Raw genomic sequence first — 16282 nt, 5'->3', positions numbered from 1 at the left:
AACTTACTGAGGGAGCACTCGATTCCCTCACCTAGATCATCTCTAAAGATATTGACCAAGACCGGCCCCAGAACCGAGCCCTGGGGAACACCGCTTGTGACCGGCCGCCAGCCGGATTTAACGCCGTTCACCACAACTCTCTGGGCTCGGCCATCCAGCCAGTTCCTCACTCAGCAAAGAGTAAACCTGTCTAAGCCACAAGCTGCCAGTTTCTACAGGAGAATGCTCTGGGAGACGCTGTCAAAGGCTTTACTAAAGTCCACACAGACAACATCCACAGCCTTTCCCTCATCCACTAGGCGGGTCACCTCGTCATAGAAGGAGATCAGGTTGGTCAAGCAGGACCTGCCTTTCATGAACCCATGCTGGCTGGGCCTGATCCCTTGGTTGTCCTGCAGACGCCTTGTGAGCACTCTCAAGACCAACTGCTCCATAATCTTCCCCGGTACAGAGGTCAGGCTGACAGGCCTGTAGTTCCCAGGATCCTCCTTCCGGCCTTTCTTGTAGACGGGCGTCACATTGGCAAGCCTCCAGTCTTCTGGGACCTCTCCTGTGAACCACGACTGCAGATAAATGATGGAGACTGGCTTCACAAGCTCCTCCACCAGCTCTCTCAGGACTCTCGGGTGGATCCCATCAGGCCCCATAGACTTGTGGGTGTCCAGGTGGCTTAACATGTCCTTAACTGCTTCCTCCTGGATTTTGAGCATATTGTGCTCTCCACCCCCATCTTCCAGCTCAGGGGGCTGAATACCCTGTGGATACCTGGACTGGCTATTAAAGACTGAGGCAAAGAAGGCGTTAAGTACCTCAGCCTCATCCTCGGTCTTGGAGACAACGTTCCCTGCCATATCCAGTAGGGGATGGAGATTCCCCTTGCTTCTCTTTTTCTTGTTAATATATTTGTAAAAACATTTTTTATTATCCTTTACGACTGTAGACAGACTGAGCTCTAGCTGGGCTTTTGCCTTGCTAATTTTGTCCCTGCTTGACCTAACGAGATCCTTGTACTCTTCCTGAGTTGCCTGCCCCTTCTTCCAGAGCTGATAAACTCTCCTCTTTTCCCTGAGTCCCAGCAAAATCTCCCTGTTCAGCCAGGCCAGTCGCCTTCCCCGCCAGCTCTTCTTACGGCACATGGGGACCGTCTGCCCCTGCGCCTTTAAGATTTCCTTCTTGAAGACTGTCCAGCCTTCCTGGACCCCCTTGTCCTTCAGGACTCTCTCCCAAGGGACTCTCTCAACCAGTGACCTGAACAGGCCAAAGTCTGCTCTCCGGAAGTCCATGATAGCAGTTTTGCTGACCGCTCTCCTTACTTCGCTCACAATTGAGAATTCTATCATGTCATGGTCGCTAAGCCCAAGACGGCCTCCGACCACCGCATCTCCCACCAGTCCTTCTCTGTATGTAAACAGCAGGTCCAGCAAGGCACCTCCCCTGGTGGGCTCACTCACCAGCTGTGTCAGGAAGTTATCCTCCACACACTCCACTCCAGGAACCTCCCAGATGGTTTCCTCTCTGCCGTGTTATACTTCCAACAGATGTCCGGTAGGTTGAAGTCCCCCACAAGAACAAGGGCCAGCGAATGCGAGACTTCTGCCAGTCGCCTATAGACTGTCTCATCTGTCTCTTCATCCTGGTTGGGTGGTCTGTAACAGACTCCCAGCAAGATATCTGCCTCATTGGCCTTCCCCCTCATCCTCACCCATAAGCACTCTACTTGGTCTTCACAATCATTGATTTCTATGCAATCAAAACACTCCCTTACATACAGAGCCACCCCACCACCTCTCCTTCCCTGCCTATCCCTTCGGAAGAGCTTATAGCCATCCATTGCAGCACTCCAGCCATGAGAAGCATCCCACCATGTTTCTGTGATGGCAACTACATCATAGCTGTCCCGCTGCACAATGGCTTCCAGCTCCTCCTGTTTGCTGCCCATGCTGCGTGCATTGGTGTAGATGCACCTGAGCTGGGCTATCGATTTCAACTCTGGCATGCTACCCCTAGGCTCAACTCTAGTGAGCCTGGTTTTATCCCTTCCCCCCTCCAAATCTAGTTTAAAGCCCTCTCAATGAGGCCTGCCAGCTTAGCAAGACTCCTTCTGCCCCCTGGAGTCAGTTGCACTCCATCTGCTGCGAAGAGGCCCGGTGCCGTGTAAACCGCCCCATGGTCAAAAAACCCAAAATTCTGACGACGGCACCAGCCCCTGAGCCATGTGTTGATCAGGTGTGCTTTCCTGTTCCTTTCAGCATTCTTCCCTGCCACTGAAGGGATTGATGAAAACACTACCTGTGCTCCCGCTCCATCGACCTGTCGCCCCAGTGCTCTCAAGTCCTTTTTGACTGCCTTTGGGCTTCTCAGTGCAACCTCCTCGTTGCCAACCTGCATGACCAACAGTGGGTAGTAATCAGCGGGCCGAACCAGACCAGGGAGTTTCCTGGTGACGTCTCTCACCCAGGCCCCAGGGAGGCAGCAGACTTCCCTCTGAATTGGGTCTAGTCGACATATTGGGCCCTCTGTACCCCTCAGAAGGGAGTCGCCTACGACAATTACCCTCCTTTTTTGCTTAACACAGGACGTCTTCATGCGTGGGGCTGGTTGACTCACCCTAGGCACCCCCTTGGACGGACCTTCCTCAGGGTCCTCATGTCACTGTCCCTCAAGGTCCAGAGCCCCATACCTGTTGTGTAAGGGCAGCTGGGACGGTGAGGGAGGCCGGGAGGGGATTCGCCGACCTCTCCGAGGAGGGACCTGCTTCCATTTCCCCTCATCTCTTAGGTCCTCTCCTTCTGCCCAGCAGCAAGAGCACAGGGAATCCCCTGCTGCTTGGGGAGCCTCCACCAGCTGCCCCTGCTTCAGGGATGGCCGGGTGCGGCTCCACCAATCTCTCTCTCTCTCTCACTCCCTAATGCTCCTCAGCCTCTCCACTTCCTCTTTCAGCTCTGCCACCAGGCTGAGCAGGTCGCTCACCTGGTCGCTCCGCACGCAGGTGGGTGCCCCCGGTGGTCTCTGGAACAACCGACAGGCTCAGGCACTCTTTGCAGCCGGATACTTGGACAGCCGCGTGCCTGAGCAGGAGCTCTGTCTGTGGCGCCACATTCTTTGTGGCCACGGTTGTCAGCCCAGTGGTGACCATGGCTGAGCCTCCTCTGGGAGGACGATGGCCCCTTGTCAGAGAAACGCTAGTGCCGGGGGGGGGCGGGACGGGGACGCTGCACCCCGCCCGCACGCCTTCCCTGCACGCCCTGCACGCCCTGCCCGCGCACACTGACGCGTTACGCCCTTCTGACGCGCCACGCCCCGGGTCGCTCGCGCTCCCGGGGGCTGCTCTTGTAGGCGAGGGGCTTTGGCTGCCGCCGCCCTTGGCCCCGCCCACGCTGAGTCAGAGCTGCCGCTCGTCAGGAGCCCGCTCCGCCGGCCTGGGGCGGGGGGGGCGGGGGGAGGGGAGCTGGGTCGCTCGCTCTCTCCCTGTGCTGCCGCCTTCGCGGTTTGGCCGCTTCGGGAAGGGTCCCCCGGCGCGATCCTTCGCCCCGTAGCCCTTCGCCTCGGTGGCTTCGCCGAAATGCGGGCGCACTGGCTTTTAAACTGCCGCCGCCGCCCTTGGCCCCGCCCACCCTAAACACCACACCCGAACACCACACCATACGCTAAACTCCGTCCAGCAGCATACCATACATCCAATACCATACCACGGACGCAATACGTCCCGTATGTACCCTTCCCCACGACACACCATACGTACCATGCGGTACATACAGGCAATGCAGTGCAAAGTGCAACACAACGTAAAACGTAAAGCAATGCATACAACACAACACCATACGCAATCCCATACCGTACACACAGTACAAAATGCTATACCATAAATCCCACACAGACAACAGAAAAGACAATACCACACCTACCATACCAAGAAACCATACCATAGAAACCCTACCACACATACCATACATACCATAAAATCATACCAAATCAATTACAAAGCTCAGTACGGTACAACACAACACAGACACTACCATACAAACAATACAATACAATACAAAACGCAGTGCATACAGAACAGCCTATACAGCCTAGAGCCCTCCACCCCGCAACTCCAGCTGCGGGACACAGGTCACCAGGTCTCGCTAATACCAATGAAAACACAATGGAATATACAGTACATATTGTATAGGAGCTTGTACAAAATAGTGTACAATACTACACTACAATCCAAAGTGCAATACAAGCCCTACCATTCATAAATACCATTCATAATACCATTCATAATACCATTCATAAATCAAAAAGTGAAAAATACAATACAATTCAAAACACAAAACAATGCATTGCAAGACAAAAACAAATTTCCATGCAAATTACATTAGAAAATAGGATACCCTACATATCATACAATACATACAGTACAATACCCCAGCATAGCGTAGTATAGCATAGCGTAGCGTAGCGTACCGTAACGTAGCATAGCACGGCATAGCATACCATACTGTACCATACCATACCTAGACTAAAGAAGACAAGCAGTAGAATACAATACAAGCAGTACAACACATGCCATAATATCAACACAATAAAATAAATACCATATATGCCACACTTGAACTACATACACTACAATACTTTCATTTTTTCACGATATGTAAAATGCAGTAAATACCATACCGTACCATACCATACCATACCATACCATACCATACCATACCATACCATACCATACCATACCATACCATACCATACCATACCATAGCATACCATGCAGTAGAACACAATACCAAAGCACAGAAGAAATACCGTAGAATCATAGACTCATAGAATCTTTGGGGTGGAAGGCACCTTTAAAGGCCGTCTAATGCCTGCTCACTGCAGGGACATCTTCAACTAGTTCAGGTTGCTGAGAGCCCCGTCCAAGCTGACCTTGATTGCTTCCAGGGATGGGGCATCTACCATGTCTCTGGGCAACCTGTGCCAGTGCTTCACCACCCTCAGTTCTGAAAAATTTCTTCCCCATCTCCAGTCTAAATCCGCCTGTCGTGGTTTAGCCCCAGCCAGCAACTAAGCACCACGCAGCCGCTCGCTCACTCCCCCATGGTGGCACAGGGGAGAGAATCGGAAGAGTAAAAGTGAGGAAACTCATGGTTTGAGATAAAGATAGTTTAATAAGTAAAGCAAAAGCCGTGCACGCAAGCAAAGCAAAACAAGGAATTTGTTCACCACTCCCCATGGGCAGGCAGGTGTTCAGCCATCTCCAGGGAAGCAGGGCTCCGTCACGCGTAATGGTTTCTTGGGAAGACAGACGCCATAACTCCGAACGTCCCTCCACCCCTTCCTTCTTCTTTGTCCCAGCTTTATATACTGAGCATGACGTTATATGGTAGGGAATATCTCTTTGGCCAGCCTGGGTCAGCTGTCCCAGCTATGTCCCCTCCCAGCTTCCCGTGCACCCCCAGCCTGCTCGCTGCAGGCCAGCACGAGAAGCTGGACTGTCCTTGACTACTCAGCAACAACCCAAAACATCAGCACATTATCAACAGTTCCTCATCCCAAAACACAGTCTCACACTAGCTTCTGTGAGGAAAACCAGCTCTATCCTGGCTGAAACCAGGACATTATCCACCCCTTATTCCATACCATTTACGTTATGCTCAGGTACCACACTATCCAATATAACCTCATTAACCACCACCCCCCTTCCCATCCTTTAATATAATACACAGATTATCATCCCCTTAGTCCATAGACTTCCCTCCAAAATGTCCATGAAATATCTGCTGAGTTCATTTAGTCCATGACTTTGGGCTCCATTCCTTATGGTGGTCACTCAGAACAGGCGAGGTGGGGTGTTGCATGGAGTTACTGGGCACCAAAGCCAGCTCAGGTCAGGTCACTGCTGCACTGGCACTGCTTCTTGTAAGGCTTGTCCTCCATTCGTTCAGGTGGTTCCTGCTATAGTAGTTCCTATAACATGCAACTCAAATCATGGGTTACAACAGTTTAAAGGTATTTCCATTACAGTCTCCACCCCTGGGCCCTTTGTACTGGACCACAGGGTTTAACATTGCAATGAACTCCTCCCCTTGCCCCTGCTCCAGCTTGGACTTATCCACAGACTGCAGTCCCTTCCGTGAGCCACAGTCTCTCCAGGGGTATATCTGCTGTGGCATAGACTTATCCACAGTTGCAGTCACTTCGAGGTGCACCTGCTCCAAAACGGCCGTCTCCACGGGCCACACTACCTCCAGAGATAAATCTGCTCCAACGTGGCCTTACCCATAGTTCCAGTTCCTCCAGCAATATACCTGCACTGTTGAGGGCTTCTCCATGGCCACACACTTTGAGGTGCTCCAAGCATGACCTCATGCACAACCAAAAATGCTTCAAGGTGCACCTGCTGCAACATAGACTTATCCACAGCCACAGACGCTTCGAGATGTACCTTCAGCGTGGACTTATCCGTGTGCCACAATCCCATCAGAGGTATACCTGCTGCGGCACAGACATAAACCATGGCCACAGATGCTTCGAGATATACCTGCTCCTGGCATGGGCTTACGCACGGTCACAGACGCTTCGGGGTGTCCTGCTCCCACATGGACTCACCCACAGGTCACAGTCCCTTCGACTCAAGTTCACAGTGGAGTTCCAGCCTATTCAGTACAGCAGCACAGGAAAAAAAAAAAAAAAACAGCAATACCCCGGCCATCTGCCAGCCCAGGCCCAAGGCCATTGCTGTTATCAGAATCTTCCCAGGCACAGCAGAGTCAGACGATCAGCAGTACAGCAGCAGCGAAAGCAAAATGCAGCCACTAACGAGCACTGGACTCTAATATATGCAGGGAAGGCAAACCCATGGCAAGCACAGGGGCCTGGCAATTAATGGCTAAGCAGCAATAACATCTATAAATTCTATCATCTAGCACATTCCAATCAAACTTGTCATTATCTCAAACCCTTCGAGCCCCACGTTGGGCGCCAAAAAGGACTGTCGTGGTTTAGCCCCAGCCAGCAACTAAGCACCACGCAGCCGCTCGCTCACTCCCCCATGGTGGCACGGGGGAGAGAATCGGAAGAGTAAAAGTGAGGAAACTCATGGTTTGAGATAAAGATAGTTTAATAAGTAAAGCAAAAGCCGTGCACGCAAGCAAAGCAAAACAAGGAATTTGTTCACCACTCCCCATGGGCAGGCAGGTGTTCAGCCATCTCCAGGGAAGCAGGGCTCCGTCACGCGTAATGGTTTCTTGGGAAGACAGACGCCATAACTCCGAACGTCCCTCCACCCCTTCCTTCTTCTTTGTCCCAGCTTTATATACTGAGCATGACGTTATATGGTATGGAATATCTCTTTGGCCAGCCTGGGTCAGCTGTCCCAGCTATGTCCCCTCCCAGCTTCCCGTGCACCCCCAGCCTGCTCGCTGCAGGCCAGCACGAGAAGCTGGACTGTCCTTGACTACTTAGCAACAACCCAAAACATCAGCACATTATCAACAGTTCCTCATCCCAAAACACAGTCTCACACTAGCTTCTGTGAGGAAAACCAGCTCTATCCTGGCTGAAACCAGGACACCGCCCTTCTTTAGTACAAAACCATTACCCCCTGGCCTATGGCTACGGGCCCTGCTAAATGTCTGTCCCCTTCTTTCCTATAAGGCCCTCTTTAAGTACTGGAAGGCTGCAATAAGGCCTCCACGGAGCCTTCTCTTCTCTCAGCCTGCCCTCACAGGAGAGGTGTTCCAGCCCTCTGAGCATTTTTGTGGCCCTGCTCTGGACCTGCTCCGACAGGTCCATGTCTTTCCTGTGCTGAGGGCTCCACAGCTGGACGCAGGACTCCAGGCGGGGTCTCACCAGAGGAAATACTCACCGGCCCTGCCCAGTCAAACTGTTACGTACTGTAGAAGGGGATAAAGTCCCTGTGGGGCACATAAAAAATAAGCTGGGGAAGACAGTCTGGGTTACTCCTGCCTCAGGCAACTGCAAACCCATTCGTCGGATTGCTTTTGCTCAGGACCTGGGTGCGCTTGGTGGATAAGGCGGAAGGATGGGGAAGCCTGACGTGTGCCTCCGGGAGACTGGATTTTGCGCCAAAACAGCCCGTGATTTGAATTGTATGCTGTTAATTGCTGTGCAGTCCTGTATGTCACCACAACTATGGTTGCTATATACCATATGAACGGTATTGCAGTAAGAATCACCCAGGTTACTGAGCAATGAACGTGAACGAAAACAAGCAATGTGCAGCAGTGATGGAACCAGAAGTGTCTTCAGCAACTTGTACCCAGCAACTTCCTCGAGACCCACATCTTCAACATGCAGACCGTGGACATGGGCCATGCCTGATATAGCCGCCACAAGTCCCAGATGTAGCATGCAACAGTCCAACACCGTGCACCACCTCCCCTGCCCTGAGAGACTGGCATGATGGATGGAGCCCAAAGGCACGGAGCAAATGAAGTCAAGGGACGTTATAGAGGGGTGCTGCATAGACTAAGGGAATGGTATCTGTGTGTATATATTAAAAGATAGGTTGAGTGACAACGAATAATTGGAAGGTATTGGAAAGTGTAGAGCATGGGCATGACATAGATGGATTGGAATAAGGGGTGGATGCTGTCCTGGTTTTGGCTGGGATAGCGGTGGGTGCTCTTCCGCATAGCTGGCAGAGTGCTGTGTTTTGGATTCGGTACCAGAATAGCGTTGATCACGCTGATGTTTTTGGTTGTTGCTAAGTAGTTGTTGTGCTTCTACTCAGTCAAGGACTTTTGAGCTTCCCCCGCTCTGCCAGCGGGGAGCTGCACAAGAAGCTGGCAGGGGGCACAGCCAGGAGAGCTGACCCAGACTGGCCAAAGGGATATTCCCGACCGTATAACGTCATGCTCAGTGTATAAACTGGAGCTGGCTGGGCGGCGGGAATCGCTGCTCGGGGACGGGCTGTTGCATGGTGCATTGCTTGTTTTGGTGTATTCCCTTACCAGTAATGTTATCAGTGTTAGTGTTATCGTTGTTGTTTCCTCTTCTGCTGCTGTCCTTCTAAAGTGCTTTTATCTCAACCCATGAGGTTTTTGTCCAATTCTGTCCCCCGTCCCACATGGGGTGAAGGTGAGCGTGCAGCTGCACGGTGCTTAGTTGCTGGCCGGGGCTAAAGCACGACAACTGGCCAGTACAGCACCATGAGAAAGGGATGAAGGCATCACTGTCTTTGCTGGATTTTAAAGGGCTGCCATTTCTTTCTAAAAGGAGGAAAAAGAAACAAAGGAAAAAGAAGGAGCACAAAGCAGACCTCTCCCCACGACCGGCTTTTCTGGAACTTTCTGAGGACACGAGTGCAGCAGGTTATTAGGCACCGCGTCGAGCGAATGGCTTGCCTTTCACCCTTTTGACTGGCACACATGTGCCATTTCGTCCTTCTGCAAACAGCAAAAATCGTCCCATAAAACATAGGAGAGACAAAGAGAAATTGGGAGGCGAAGCCCTCCCCACTGGATTTGTTGCCAGGTGGGTTTCAGCCGCCTGTAGGCCTAAGGCAGCCAATGAGATTCTCCACTGACATTAACCAGTGCAAATGGTAAGAGAGGTTGGCTTCCATCAGCTCGAGACCTGGGGCGGTACTTAATCTGTCATGCCGTTTCTGAGGCACTCACGAGAACGTTCCTGCATTTTTGACACAACCTCTGCAGTTGCATCCCTCTGGACCAGTCTTGTCCCAGAGCAGCTGAACTCTCGGCAGGTGGCCGCTGACTGCAAGCTGGCCGGCGTTATTCCAGTTTACAGGAAGGGCGTGAGGGAAGGCCCAGGAAACTACAGTCCTGGTAGTCTAACCTCAGCACCTGGAAAAGCGGGGGAGAAGGTCCTCCTGGGTGCTGCGGAAAGGCAGTGCAAGGACAATGCCATCAGCAGGCAAAGTCAACAGAGCGCAATACAATACACTACAACACAACACAACGTAAGACAATACAATACATACCATACCATGTCATTCCAAACAATACAATAAATAACCATCCAGTACAAACCATACAAAGCTATACATACAATATAATACATCCTATGAAACAGAAAGCACAACACCATCAATAGCGTACCACATCATACAATACACAATGCAACACCATACAGATTTGTGGGACATACATACTTAACGTATCCTTTAAAAAAAATAAAAATACATATATATGTGTATAAATATACTGAGGACATATTGCAAATATTTCCATGGGATTTGTGTTATGCTGCCCCGAAAGCCAGGATATTAACAGTCTGTATAATAACAATCAGAAATATAGCAATAGCAAAAATAAGAATTACAACAATCAGAAAATAGCAAAGCACAATACTCTATCCTACAAGATAGCTGGAAGGATGATAAAATGCAATGAGCGCCACGATAGCAGAACACAGTGCTCCTTTCTGAGGGCCTTGTTCCCTTTAAGGATTTAGACATAGAAGAGGGAGGTTAGAGCAGCAGAAAAGTGATCGAATACATTCTCAGGGGCCGACCCCTGCATTAAAAGCACACAGTAAACTAGAAGTCCACACTGCAGACCTCAATAGCCAATATTTGGGCAAACAGCATTTTGTTCCCATTCCCAGAAAAAGTCGTGGCCACACGTGTGTTTTAAAAGCCCAATTGTTTAAAATGTCAACAAACAACTGCCAACAATATAAACATAGGCAAAACTATGTTGCAAAAGCCTCGACACAGTGACACTTAGAGAACTTCCATGGCCTATCAGGACGCTATGGGGCTAGAAAGCATTGCTTGTGTTTTCTCACTTACTCTAAGAATAATGAGATTACTTTAAAAATGAGCATTTCAAGCTTCTTTCCTCAGGTGACGTTTATGGCAGAGACAAAGAGAAAAATTGTAGAAAGGCAAACGATGCTGATCTGATGGTATTGCAAGGTAGTTGAAGGGGATAGTCGCAGCTGGCAGGGACCCACAGCGATCATCTGGTCCAGCTGGCTGACCCCATGTGCTGGTGCCGGGCGTTGTCCCTGCGCCGGTGCAGGACTTTGCGCTTGCCCTTGTCGAGCTTGTGGGGGCTCCTGCCTCGGCAGGGTACGACCCCGGGCTGGTGCAGAGATGCAGAGAGCAGCGGCTGCGCGCAGGAGCAGGGATTTGGGTGCTGCTGCAGCCAGGCTGCCCCGGGCAGTGCAGGCTGGTGGGAGAGCAGAGCCCCGGGACGTGGGGGCAGGGGGTGCGGTGAGGAGGAGGCCAGGCCTGGGGTGCTGAGCGGTGGGGCACGGGCTGGCCCTGGAGACCCCCCGGCTGGAAACATCTGCCCTGGGACAGCTGCAGAGATGCAGGCCTGGAGCTGGGCAGCGCGTGCCTTCGGGGGGAACAACGGAAGAGGACCTGGCAGGTGTAGAAGGAGCCCTCAGCATTAACATCCCACCCCTCCTGGCAAGAAAGCAAAACAGGGCGAGGATAGCAACGCCACCTGCACTCTTAGTAACACTGAGACTCGTTCCATTGTTTTTATGTTTTTCTTTTATTTGGATAATGGGATGTTGGGGGCTGGGAGTCCTGGCGGGCCGGCAATTCCCCCAGCTGATGGCCCAGTCCTGGCTTGGTCATCCTCCGAGGCACCGTGCAGGGTCACCGCTGCGGTGCTGGCCTCTTGTTGGCTGGAGAGTCCTCGGAGCTGCCGGTCCTTCTCTTTGGAGGTCGCCGTGGCCCCCCAGGGGAGCGATCAGTGCCCCGGCTGGAAGCGGAGGGCCCAGGCACAGCCTCCCCTGGCTCTGCCTGAGGCTCTTCTTGCTCCATGGGGATGGCAATGGGAGCAGAGGGGTGACTGCCAGGACCCCCACCAACAGCAGTGGATGAGGTGCCGGGGATCTCGTCGGCGCTGGGTCTCTCAGGGCTGCTGGAGGGGGCTGGGCCGGGGGCGGGAGACCCTCCTCGGGAGCTGGCGGGGCCAGGGGCACCAGCAGGGCCGCCCTCCCGCCCCGCCGCAGCACGGGCATCCTGCCGGCCCAGCAGACGTTGGGCCTCTCTGCTGCACCTTCGCACGGCGACACGGATAAGCTGTTCCACAAATGTCGCCGTGCGGGTCTCCAGGTAGACACCAAGCACTGGGACCAGCAGCTCTATATCCAACCCATAGTTCATCAGGATGTCTGTGACGGCGTCCTCCACCATGGTTACCTGAAAGGCCCTGTTGCCAAAGATCTGCCTCAGCCTCTGTTGGACCCAGGGCTGCAGGCTCTGGAGGAGTGTTGGGCAGTTCTGGAAAAGCATCGCCCAGCTCTCGGGCCGGAGACCGCCCACAAGATGCCTGGGAGCCTCTTCGGCATCCCATGGGTCAGGTGCGCCAGGACGACGGACGTCATGGGGAGCTGGGTGTCTGGGAGCTGCTTCTGCCTGGCGGACGACGACTGGTGGTGTCTCGGGTGGCGAGATGACATGCTCCACGTAGTCGTCGTCCGCTCGCACCGAGTGCAAGATGGAGAGGATCCTCCCCTTGCAGAGGGGGCACTCGGGCTTGGTCTCAGCCCACCGCAGGATGCACGTGTAGCAGAAGCGGTGCAGGCACGGCATGACAAAGCTGGCCTCCTCCCAGCTGTCCAGGCAGATGGGGCAGCGGTCCTCCAGCTCCCTGGCCATGCTCTGCAGGTGCTGCGGTGGGCTGGGGGGAGCTGGGGATGTCGAGCGGCTCCCTCTCCCCGGCGCTGCAGCAGCACGTGTCGCGCTGGAAAAGGAAAAGAGGCCACAGTCGCTGGATGGCCCGGGGAGGGCTTGAAGACATGGCCGGAGCCCTGAAGAAGGAAAGCTTCCCAGCCCACCACCCGCAGGGTGAGGCGTTCCCTCCCAGCTCACCTCTGCTGCTGCGAGCGTGCCGCCTGGCTGCCCCGGCTGCCTGAACCTGCCAGGGCCAGGGAAAATCCTCTGAGGGCTCTGGGGTCGGGCACGGAGAGCTGCAACACACAACTCCGCGAGCACGACACCAGCACCAAAGGCCTCGCTCAACACTCCAAACCGCACGAACTCGCTCGGATGGAGTCTGGGCATGAGCCGGCTGCGTGAGACAAGGGGTGCGGTTAAAAGGAGCGAGGGACGCTGTGTCATAATCCATCGCTCAGGGACATCACAGTCCATCGCTACGTGACATCACAGCACGTTGCTTGGAGACGTCCCAGTCCATGCCATGGTGACAACGGAACCCGTCGCCTGAGGTCTCGGTGACATCAGAACCCGTCGCTTGGGTATTTCACAATCCGTTGCTTGGTGACGTCATGACGGGCTGCCCTCACCCATGGCGCTCTCTCTGTATCACGACATGTATCACGATACATACCAAACCATGTGATACAGAAAAAACAAACCAAAATGCATTCTGTTGCAAAATACATTACAACACACACAATAATATACAACACAATGCATGCAATACAAGAAATACCATACCGTGCAATACATACAACTGAAAATGCCATAGATAAGATGCAATACATCGGCTGGAACACCAATAACGCAACACATACAATGGAATACATACAAAGGAATGTAACAAATGCTATAGAAAATACAACAGAATACAAACCAAAAAAAAATGCATTACATACAGTACAATAAGGCATACAGTACAATAAGGCATACAGTACAGGATACAATAGAAAATACAAAATACAGTACGATACATGGAATATGCTACATACAATACGATACGTACCACACCGTCCAATACAATTAATACCATACAATACCCAGAGAACACCAGACAAAACTAAAACCCATACACACTACAAAACAAATGGCAGAACACGAGACATAAAATACAACACATTCAATGAAAAATGGAAAAGAAAATATGACACAAATAATATGAAACAAAGAATACAATATAAAAGTAATAATACCATATACAAATAATATAATACACAACTGATACATGCCATACAATACACACAACACATAGTACAAAATTCACTACATAATACAATACAAGATGCAGTACAATACAAAACATACCGGACATGACAAAACACAATACTGAATACAATACTTACAATAAAGTGCACACACAGAAAAATGTAATACCATCTGCAGATGTACGGATGTGTACAATACAAGACACAGAGGACCATAGACATACGGTATGATACATAGGCTACGTTATACACAATACGATAAATAACATACCAGACCATATGATACACACAATTTCTTACATATTATCCCACATAGTACAAAATATACCATACGAGACACACCGTACGATACAACACATGGAATACGAAGTATAATACAAAATACAACACAGAATATGAAACAGCCTTCAGTACAATAGAAACCAACCTACAGTGATGGAGGATATATACCATCTATACCAGACCCTGCAAAAGAAACCATACAATACTAATTGCAACGCAACACAAATAATACAATACATAGAATACAATAAATACCAGGCCGTAACAGACCTGCAACACAGACAACGTAAAATGCAATACCTGTAATGCAATACATAAAACACAAACCGTAGAAACACAATAGATGCCATACGCTGTAATACAAGATACAATACATGCCATATCAAAAACACATGCCAAACAATGCCATGCATGCCAAACAACAAATACCATACAATATCATACTGTACAGTGCCATACTGTACAGAACCCTGCTATACATTACCATGCCATACCATAGCTACTCTAGCATATAATGCTGTAAATACCATACCATATGCTACATACAGTACCATAAGCTAAATACCCCACGGCATCCCCTAAATAAATACCACGGCATCCCCTAAATACCACACCCTACCACACACCTTGTACCCCACCACACAGAAAATACTCCACCATACATACCATGCATAATACATCATATTACAAAGCACAATACGGTACAACTCAACACAGATACTACCATACAAACAATACTATACAATAAAAAACGCAGTGCATACACAACAACCTATACAGCCTAGAGCCCTCCACCCCGCAGCTCCAGCTGCGGGACACATGTCACCAGGTCTCACTAATACCAATGAAAACACAATGGAATATAGAGTACATATTGTATATTTGCTTGTACAAAATAGTGTACAATACTACACTACAATCCAAAGAGTAACACAAGCATAAATATACTGAGGACATAGTGCAAATATTTCCAAAGGATTTGTGTTATGCTGCCCTGAAAGCCAGCATATTAACAGTCTGTATAATAACAACCAGAAGTACAGCAATAGCAAAAATAAGAACAACAACAATCAGAAAATAGCAAAGCATAATACTGTATCCTATAAGATAGCTGGAAGGGTGATAAAATGCAATCAGCGCCAGAAAGTTGATGTAGTCGGCAGGATTGGCATGGAGAAATTGCTGCAAAAATACAAATGTGCCCCTTCCCAGGCTGGGAGGGTGTGGGCACTAAAGGTTTTGGAAAGATGAAGAGAAAGTGGTAGAACGCCTTGAGCAGTGTCAGGCTGCGCAAAAGATTGGAGTAAAAAAGTGTAAAGGTGTAATCTGTGCGGTGTTAGGAGCCTGTTTGTCTCGTGCTCAGCAAGAAGCTAAAGAAACTCCTGCTCCCAAACTTGTTTCCGATGTGGAATAAACAGCTTTAAAATCGGAAAATGAGATGTTGAAGTCATCATTAGCCTTTGAGAGGGAGACAGGAAAAACACTAGTCATCAGAGTTGATAAGCTTGTGAGTGAGAGCAATCATCTTAAACAAATGCTAGAAATTAAAGAACAATTGCTGGAAAGGGTTAATCGTCTGTTAGATAAAATGCAACCTTCTGCTCCAGTTAGTCAGGTTCATAGACTAATGCGTAGTACAAACCCTGAAAGTTGGGATGGCGATATTTGGTTTGACAGTGATGATGATGAGGTCGAAGGGACCTCCGATTCTGAATTCAACTGATTTCCTTGAGACCTTTGGTTAAAACTGAGACTGCTGTTGATGACAATGACCAAGTCCGGACCAACTTGTGTGAACAATCCCATGGTCACCAGCAGAGTTGATAAAAATACACGAGAAATTCTCAAGGAGTTCAGGAGAATCGGAAGTCGAGTATGTGTGGCAAGTTTCTCTTGAAGGAGGAGACTGAATTATGTTAAGTGAGGAAGAAGCAGGAGGCTTTTGGGGACCAAGAGTATTTTTAACTACCAGGCCAGGAGACCATAGTTACAAGCTGCATACTGGCAGGTGGCATAGATTCCCAGGAGAGAGGAGAACCACTGGAAATTAAAGCCACAGCCTATTCCAATTTGGCTGTAGCAGTACAGAAAGCAGCCTGCATTCAGGCAATATATGAGAGAGATGAATCAAGGAAAC

This window comes from Phaethon aethereus (assembly GCF_964289735.1).
Source record: "Phaethon aethereus genome assembly, chromosome: Z".
NCBI classification, from domain to species: domain Eukaryota; kingdom Metazoa; phylum Chordata; class Aves; order Phaethontiformes; family Phaethontidae; genus Phaethon; species Phaethon aethereus.
Note: the sequence above shows the minus strand (reverse complement) of the source record.